Raw genomic sequence first — 8,866 nt, forward strand, 5'->3', positions numbered from 1 at the left:
GATTACTTGCGAATCGAGCCTACCCTTCCTTTGAGCTATTTGATGATAAAGAGAAGTAGGGTGGATAGACATCCCCTGAAAATGCTCTGTTTGTGCTCTGTTTGTTGTCTGTTGCAGCAGGGCAGTAACACAAACTTGTGGCCAGCCGACCACTTTTTCTGTATGGCTGACCATCTCTTTTGGCCGGCCGGCCACCTTTTTTAGCCGAACAGTGTCCCTTTTCTCTGCAGAACAGAGCAGAGGTTGAGGCAAAACAATGCAATTTTCTGCCTGCGAAATAGAGCCTTTTTGGCAGCAAAACAAAGGCATTTTCGAGTGGAAACCACCTTCACGCATGAGCATTCCTTACGTCTCAAGGCTGATTAGTTAGAATAATTAATTACTTAGCTTAATTAATCATATAGTATAACTACCTAGTTGTCCATTGTATCAATTATATTTGTGTTGTAATCAATTAGTTCCAATTGTAATAAGAAGCTAGTATAGTTAATTCATTTCATTTGGTTTGCAATAGCTAGTTAATTAGCTTAAATTAGCTAGGACATTTATTCAGACCCTCCTGTGCGAGGGCCAATATGTAATAATGCGTGCATGTCTTCCAACCCCACATCTTTCTCCCTTTTATTTATTTGCTCATGATGGATAATCTAGAGCATCATATTTCATTTAACATTTCCCATGATTTGCATCCATTGTCTTGCATGCCTTAAGCTCAGCGTATCATTCTACCTCATATTATTATTTATTTCTTCCTTGAAAACGTGTTTAAACCACATACTATCAAATTGATTCACATGTCATAACTAGTAGCCGAACCTATTAGTTACATTATCGCATGTGTTGCATTAGTCATTTTACATTAGTTAGGAACATGCATGTTTTCTAATTCTTTTGCTTTGTTTGGCTTGCCTTGGAGTACTAGGTGAGCGTTTATTGCTTTAGCATATCGCATGCGTGTGATTGTTGCCATGTTGAGCATATTTTTCATGAGGCTAAATGCTTAAGTGATATACCTTATTTGAATGCCAATGGATGAATGTTAATTGCTCAAATTGGGATAGTTTGATTAAATGTACATATGAGATCGCTTTTTCAAGTAGTGCATATTCAAAACAATTTTCAAAACAATCATAAGATCAAAATGTTCCAACATTTGCAAATTAGTTTATACTTGTGTGCATCACATAGTAAATTATCCTAATAATCGAAACAAGAGCATATACTATAAATAAGAATCACATCATGATTAGTAGAGGCCGATCTTTGATTGGATGAGTGGGGTACTCAATTCATGACCTTCCCCTCTCGTACCTAAGTTCCCAAGCCGAGACACTTTGGTGATGATGGATAAGTGGCCTTTGGCACGAGTCTCGGGTTTCCTAAATTTTTCAAAAATATTTAGGTGGCGATTCTGTAATTTGGCAAAGTAGTCCATTTTTGGCATTTTTTATTCAAAATCGATTTTCTAAAAGATTTGCCGGATTTGGACTCTTTGTGTTTATCTATTTCACATTACACTTGTGAGATCAGATTCAAAATCACAGGAGTCCGAACTGTAGGGCTATCGTATCCAAAAGGAGCACGAAAAGCAAGCTACATTTGGGTTTGTAGCCTTTTCAGCTCAAGTTATTTAGCCCGTAGGGGTGTCTTCACACCTAGTGCCCTAAAATTGGCTGGTTTGGGAGACATTGGCCCAATGCTTGTTACATGGATTGATTAGAAAGCTTAATGGATTAGGACATTGCACAGTCTTTCAAAAAAAAATATGATAATCTTGGTTGCAAAAGTTTAGTTTTTTGTATATGTTGGGTGTTATTGTGAGTTACATTAGGCTATTATAATGGACAGCTAACTAGTTATGGGGATTACACTTTACACCGAGGGTACTTACGATGTGTTTACTAGCATTCACAAGTACAGGGGACTTAACTTTTGTAATAACTGAATTTTGGTTTTTGCTCAATATATTCCTTCATGCTTGTCCACTGTGCCTTCAATGACTCATCATGTCTTGATATCACATTGTAGTTGGCACATAAGTTAATTGATAGTTAGATTAGTGTGATTACTTATTGTTGTTGGGCAGATGTGAATATGTTGATGTTTGTGGGTATCATTTTTGAAAACCCTTACAAGACTATACTCATCCACTTGGGGTAACCTTGTGGTTTAAAGGCTTGTTGCATATGCTAAATGCAATCGTGATCCCTTCGAAAGTAGCTTAAAGTATTTTCTTTTTCTTATTTCTATTGTTTTGCTTGAGAACTAGCAAAATGTAAGTTGGGGGATGTGATGTAGGGCAAAAGGTACCATATTGAGGCCGCTTAAGTTATATTTATAGTCTTTGAATTTTTTTTATTTGGTGGAGATGATGTGTTTTGTACACTTGTACAGATTTGGAAGGCAACACGCAAATTCAAGCAAAAAGTGGCACAAAAGTAGATTTTTCGTGCAAGTAGTAAAAAGTGCCGGCTTGCCACCCCACCGCACGTGCGGCCAGCTGCACCGCACCTGCGGCCCACATGGGTGGTCAAGCAGGCCACCTAGGGTTGCGAGTGTAAAAATTTAAGGCTTTTCTGCTAGGAATAAAAAGAAGAAAATGAGGCTATAACCAGGTTCAAAAATATTTCAGAGAAAAAGGAGAGAGAGGCTAGGGTTTAGAAGTAAAGAACTTGAAGTTTGAAGAATGTTTCCCATGGTGGCTTATTCTTTCTCCACATTTCCCCACTCCTCCACAAGTGGCTAGGCTACTATTTCTAAGGTTTTGATGAAACCCTAGCCATGTAAAGAGATTTTTCTTAGGCTTTGATTGTGAAATAGTTCGAATAAATGTATGGATGTTTTAGAAGTTTATAATAATTTTCCTTTTCATCTCTTCAAGTATTTTACTCTCTGTGATTGTTTAATGTTTTCCATACATTAGTTTTCTTTGTGTTTGTGTTCAAAGTATGAGACGAGTCATGCTACGAGAGACGGGTTGTGTTGCTGTTATAGTTTAGAGCAAACGACTCATGCTACTTGGGATGATTTGTGCCTGTACGTTGAATGCAACAATCCTCTTGATTAATGTTTCAAACTTGTAGTTGTGAAATATTGGGTAGTTCAAACCAGATTGCAATTGATGGCCGATGTTAAGTCTTATTTATGTGGTTAGTAGTGAATTCTTTGCCCTAGGATTTTCCTAAAAATCAGTATCTCCCTACTTTTAATTGTCAATTCAATTTCTCAATTTCATTTAATTCTCATTTAGTTATAATATCTCTCAATCTTTTTATCAAAATTAATTTAGGAATTTAACAATTAAATTAGTTTAATTTCTCGTTTGTCCCTGTGAATCGATACCTAGACTTACCGTTATTCTAAGGAATTTGGTATAGTTTAGTGTTTATTTTTGGTGTGTGAAACGACCCACCATAGCCCTATGGGCATATTGCACCTCAAAGAGAAAGCCAACTCAAGCAACTCTTTACTCCCTTGTGTATGGATCTGAGGTAGTGTTACCTATAGAGTTGGAGACACCATCTGCCTGGATGGCTCTTGCCTCGGGAATGATACTTAAGCCTCGAATCACTAGATTGGAGGCATTAGAGGAAAAACAGGACAGGGCCGCAAAATTCATGGAAAGATATCATGAGTCCATCGCCCGAGCCTATAATCAGATTGTAGTGCAAAAAGGGTGATCTAGTATGGAAGATCGTGGACCTAATCATGCGAGGACAACCCCTACCCAAGTATTCTTCGAAATAGGAAGGGCCCTACATGGTGATCCAAGCAAGCTCAAGCGGGTACTACAGGCTCGTAAGAGTTGAAGATGGCTTCCGAACAAGCCTGCTCAATGCAAAGTTCATCAAACGTTACTACCTATAAATAGACTCATCTATATTAAATCTCGTTTGCATTTTCTTGTTTTATCTAAAAGTTGTGTTTCCCTTATGTTATGAAAAAACTGATTTCCTTTATGAAGTATATGTCTATTCCATCACTTGTGATGAAAATTTTATACTTTTGTCAAGAAATTTGAAGAAGTAATGAGAATATTTCAGCTTTTATGAACATGTACATTGGATTGTTCGTTCCATTATATCATTCGAGATAAATGTTTTATCAAACAAAATGAGAAAACAATGAGAAAATCTCTAAAACAAAAAGCCTTTGTCATTTCATTACATTGCCCTAGATAAAACATTATTATCGAAAGGGCATGAAAGTAATGCAAAAAAAAAAAACACTCAATCTCTTCTGAAAACACCCTCGAAGAAGCTTCCCGTCCCATTTACATCCCAAAGACAAGTAGCAGAGTGTGCCTTTAAAACCTCAAAGACCCAAGCATAGCCCAACTCAAGTTCATGAAGAGTTGCCTTTGTCTCATCTATAGAGGTCCGATAAGAGGCATGTACAGACAAAACTTCTACCTGGCGACTGGCGTTCAAGGCTATATCCAGGCGCTTCCAAAGCCTTGATAGATCCACTTGGTGACGCTCCATGTCAAAGATCCCCTGATATGTTGTCTCGACTACTTTTCCGTTAAGGTCACACAGTCGTTGCCTATCCAAGCTATATAGGATAGTGGAAAAAGACTTGAGAGGAGCAGTCTAAATGAGGGGACATTGGCGAGCAAATAAAGCAAAGGTCTCGAGGTAACCCGAATGCACAAGTTGTAGAACTGATGTAAACTTAGAAGCTTCCCAATAGTGGAGAAATGGTACTTTGCCAGAAGCCAGAGAGGGAGCTGGGGCCAGGAAGGTATTAGTTTTAGAAATCTCTCCAATTTCTATCGGGTTAGATGAACCACACGGAGGCGTAACTTCCGGGAGAAATCTCGAGCCTGAGAATATGGTCTGATGAGAGGAAAGACCAAAAACATCAATATCAAAATGAAAGTCACTGAGATTTAGATCCAAAACATTCGAAGGCACTTGCGATGAAGAACCCCTAGCAATCGTCTCAAAGGCAGGTGTGTCCCCCCAAGAAGGAGAGCCATGAGGAGTCACAAAGGGAGTCGGACAAAGTCCGAGGCAGATGAAAGCAAGACCCCAGTAGTGGCTAACACTGAAGAAAAGAGAAGGAAGTTCTATTAGGGGCAAAGAGTAGTAAAGCCATTGGAGCAAGAAGTTATCATAGATAGAAGTACATGGCAAACTTCAAAAACGCAAGATTACCTGAAAAAGAATCATTAGACAAAGTTGGGGCAACCAGAGGACTCCTAGCATCAACAAAGTCACCTAGCTGTACGGAGGGCACCTGATTGATCTCAACATCTAATGAAGCCAGAACAGTAACATTCATCCCCGTGGGAGGAAGAAAAGCCGGAGGACGAAAATCACCATAAGCGCTAGAACGAGTCTCAGAAACTTCTGGCACATCTACCTTAACACTACTCTCACAGGTGTACCTCATTTCTACACCACCTTTGGAAGTCTGTCCCTTGGCACCACCAGAAGCACACCTAACCTCTACAATGCCTCCAGAAGCATGTTCCCGGCATCAGCCCCTTCAACAATCTCAGCATCGGAGTTGTGCTTCTCAACAATCTCAGCACCAGAGCTGTGTTTCTCAATAATCTCAACATCAGAACGGGGATCTCCGACAACCTCGTTGTCAAGATGGCACTCCTCCCCTACAACTGAGCGAGGAGGGAAATATCTGACAGATGGGGAGGCATCCTTAGTCACAATAGGCTGGCGATGACGCACATACGGGACAAGGTCACAAAAGTGATCGGGAAACTCAGCCTCATCATCATCTATAGCTGCTATAAGAGGGTGTAAATCTTCACGAGCCTTGTAGACAAAGGAAAAGTGTCATCATTGTCTGAGTCCGACCTGGTAGGGGCAACTTGGCCAATATCCGCGGTACCGAGAACATCAGTAACCGCAGGATAAAAAAACGAAGTAAGGTCCTGTACAATAGGGAAAACAAAAAGTATTCATTTAAGAGGATATAGTCACAAGAAGGAAAATAACTATGAATCAACAGAAGACATGAGATGTCTATCTGGTACCTGATAGAGCCTTTTAGAAAGGCGAGGAGTAGAAGGACTGGCTTTAGAAGCCCGCTTATGGGCCATCCTCTTGAGGCGGGTCATCCGGGGATCAGAAAACTTATTCAGAGGGACTGGCTCTAGGACAGCAATCGCCAAGCTAATAGTAGATGTCCGAGTTGGAGGGTCAGTCAGAGCGGATGAAGCGAAAAAGCTCTTATACATATAATCAGATTTCCGACTCTCAGGCAACCGAAATGATAAGTCCTTCTTATAAATCAACGGAGGCAGACATATAGTCGGTTTACTCTAGACAAACTCAATAAATGCATCAATGTTCTTCTACCAATATCTCCTAAAAGAAGGGTGTGTAGCTTGCTTTTCGTGCTCCTTTCGGATACAACTAGACCTTCAGTTCGGACTTCCATGCTTCTAAATCTGATTCCACAAGTGCAATGTGAAATAGATAAACATAAATGAGTCCAAATTCGGCAAATCTTTTGAAAAATCAATTTTGAACCAAAAATATCAAAAATGGACTACTTTTCCAGATTTCAGAGTCGCCACCTAAATATTTTTGGGAAATTTAGGAAACCCATGACTCGTGCCAAAGGCCATTTATCCGTCATCACAAAAGTATCTCGGCTCGGGAACTTTAGTATGAGAGGGAAAGGTCATGAATTGAGCACCTCACTCACCCGATCAAACATCGACCTCTACTAATCATTATGTGATTTTTATATACAATATATGCTCTTGTTTCGATTATTAGGCTAATTTTACTACATGTTTCACACAAGTATAGACTAATTTGCTCAATTTGGAATGCATTGATTTTATGTTTGTTTTGAAAAGTGTTTGAATATGTACCACTTGAAAAAGGGATGTCATATGTACATTTAATCAAATTATCCCAACTTAAGCAATTAGACTTCATCCACAGGCATTCAAGAGATATATCATTTAAGCCCTTAGCCTTATGGTAACATGCTTGTCATGGAAACAATCACATGCATGCAATATGATAAAGCAAAAATGCTCACCTAGTACTGCAAGGCAAGCCAAAAGAACAAAAAATTTAGAAAAAATGCATGATCTTAACGATACAAGATGGCTAATGTAGGACATGCAACAATGCAACTAATAGGTCCGGTTGTCCAATATGCCATGTGAATCACTTTGATAGCATGCAGTGAAGCACGTATTCAAGGAAGTAATAAATGACAATGGCGTTAGAATGATGAACTAAACCTTATGCATGCAAGACGAATGATTGCAAATTATGGAAAATGCTAAAAGAAACGTCATGCTCTATGTTATCCATTATAAGCAAGTAAATAAAAAGGAGAAAGAAATAGGGGTTGGAAGAAATACACATTATTACAATTTTGCCCTCGCACAAGAAGGTCTAAATTAATATCCCAGCTAACTAAGCTAATTATTACAACACCACATGAAATTAATTAACTACACTAGCTAATTATTACAAGTCAAGATTAAATTAACTAATTAATTACAGCACAAGATGTATTAACTAAGTTATTACAATTCATGGGAATGAACTCACTAATTAATTAGCTAATTAACTAAGAGCTATGAATTAAACTAATTGAACTCGAGCGAAGGTTAAGGAACCATGCATGCTAATGTAAACATTTGCCCGAAAACGTCTCTATTTTGCTGCCAAAACTGTTCTGTCGGCAAAAAATGCTTCTGTTTTTGCCTTATCTACTGCTCTATTTTGCAGGAAAATGACATTGCCTGGCTAAAAAAAGAGGTGGCCGGCCAGCTAGAAAAAGTGGTTAGCCGGATTCAAATGGTGGCCAGCCGGCCAATATTGTTGATACTGCCCTACTGCAATAAAAAAGGAACAAAGCAAAAGCAGAGTGTTTCCAGGGATTGTTTATCCTCTCTGCCTCTCCCTATCATGAAATTGATCAAGGGAGGGGTACAATCAATTCACAGATCATCAATGGTCTCAAGGTTATTGCATGATGACCCATGACTCGATTGGACAAAGCTCAATAATTGAAAGACCAAAAACATCGTTCCTATCACGGAATTGATCAAGGAAAGTGGTTGACATTGAATCTTGAATCATTAACATCATTAACAAGTATGAAATGACTCAAGACTCGATGGGTTCAATTAACTTCCGATTGAACCCATGTTGATTTTATTATCTTGTTGTATTTTAGTCCAATTTTATTACCTCTTTTAATTACCTTTCCATTCCTTAGTCATTTTAGTCCAAAAATGATAGTTAAGTCCACTAAATGGAGAGGAGTGTCAAACAAGAAGTTGTTTTGGGCATAAGAGAAAGGTAATGCCCTGGTAATGAACCTCTGAAGAGATTAAACCATTTAGCATTGCATGGTCCCCTTCTCAAGCCTAAACAACACTTGGTTGAAACAATTCTCAAAGAAATAAAAAGCTAAGAAATGAGGGAGGTTGCAGAGGTGATTACATGTGAGCACAAGTACGAAAAGCATGAAATAAATGCTATCAACTCAAATAGGTTGGTGGCTAAGGCCTAAACCACCAAACCTATAAGGACATCTACACTACAAGCATGCTATACAAAACATAAATGAAATAAACAACCTAAAATAGTCCTAAAATGGCTCAAAACAGTGCTAGAAATAACATGGAAAAGCTTGAAAAAGTTAGCTAAAGAAATAGAGAAATTGGGTAAGTAAACAAGCATAAAAAAGGGTGGCTAACCCTTCCATTTTTGGGACTTCAAACCTACATTTTTAGTCTCTGAAAACCTCTGAAAATCAGTGGTAAAAAGTTGAAAAAAAAGTTGAGGAAGAGATGGGAAACACAATGGAAAAAGCTTAGGAGATAAGATTCAAAGAAGGGTGGTTAACCCCTCTACCTTAG

Source organism: Camellia sinensis, chromosome 3 (genome assembly GCF_055761805.1).
Source record: "Camellia sinensis isolate YWXY chromosome 3, ASM5576180v1, whole genome shotgun sequence".
NCBI classification, from domain to species: domain Eukaryota; kingdom Viridiplantae; phylum Streptophyta; class Magnoliopsida; order Ericales; family Theaceae; genus Camellia; species Camellia sinensis.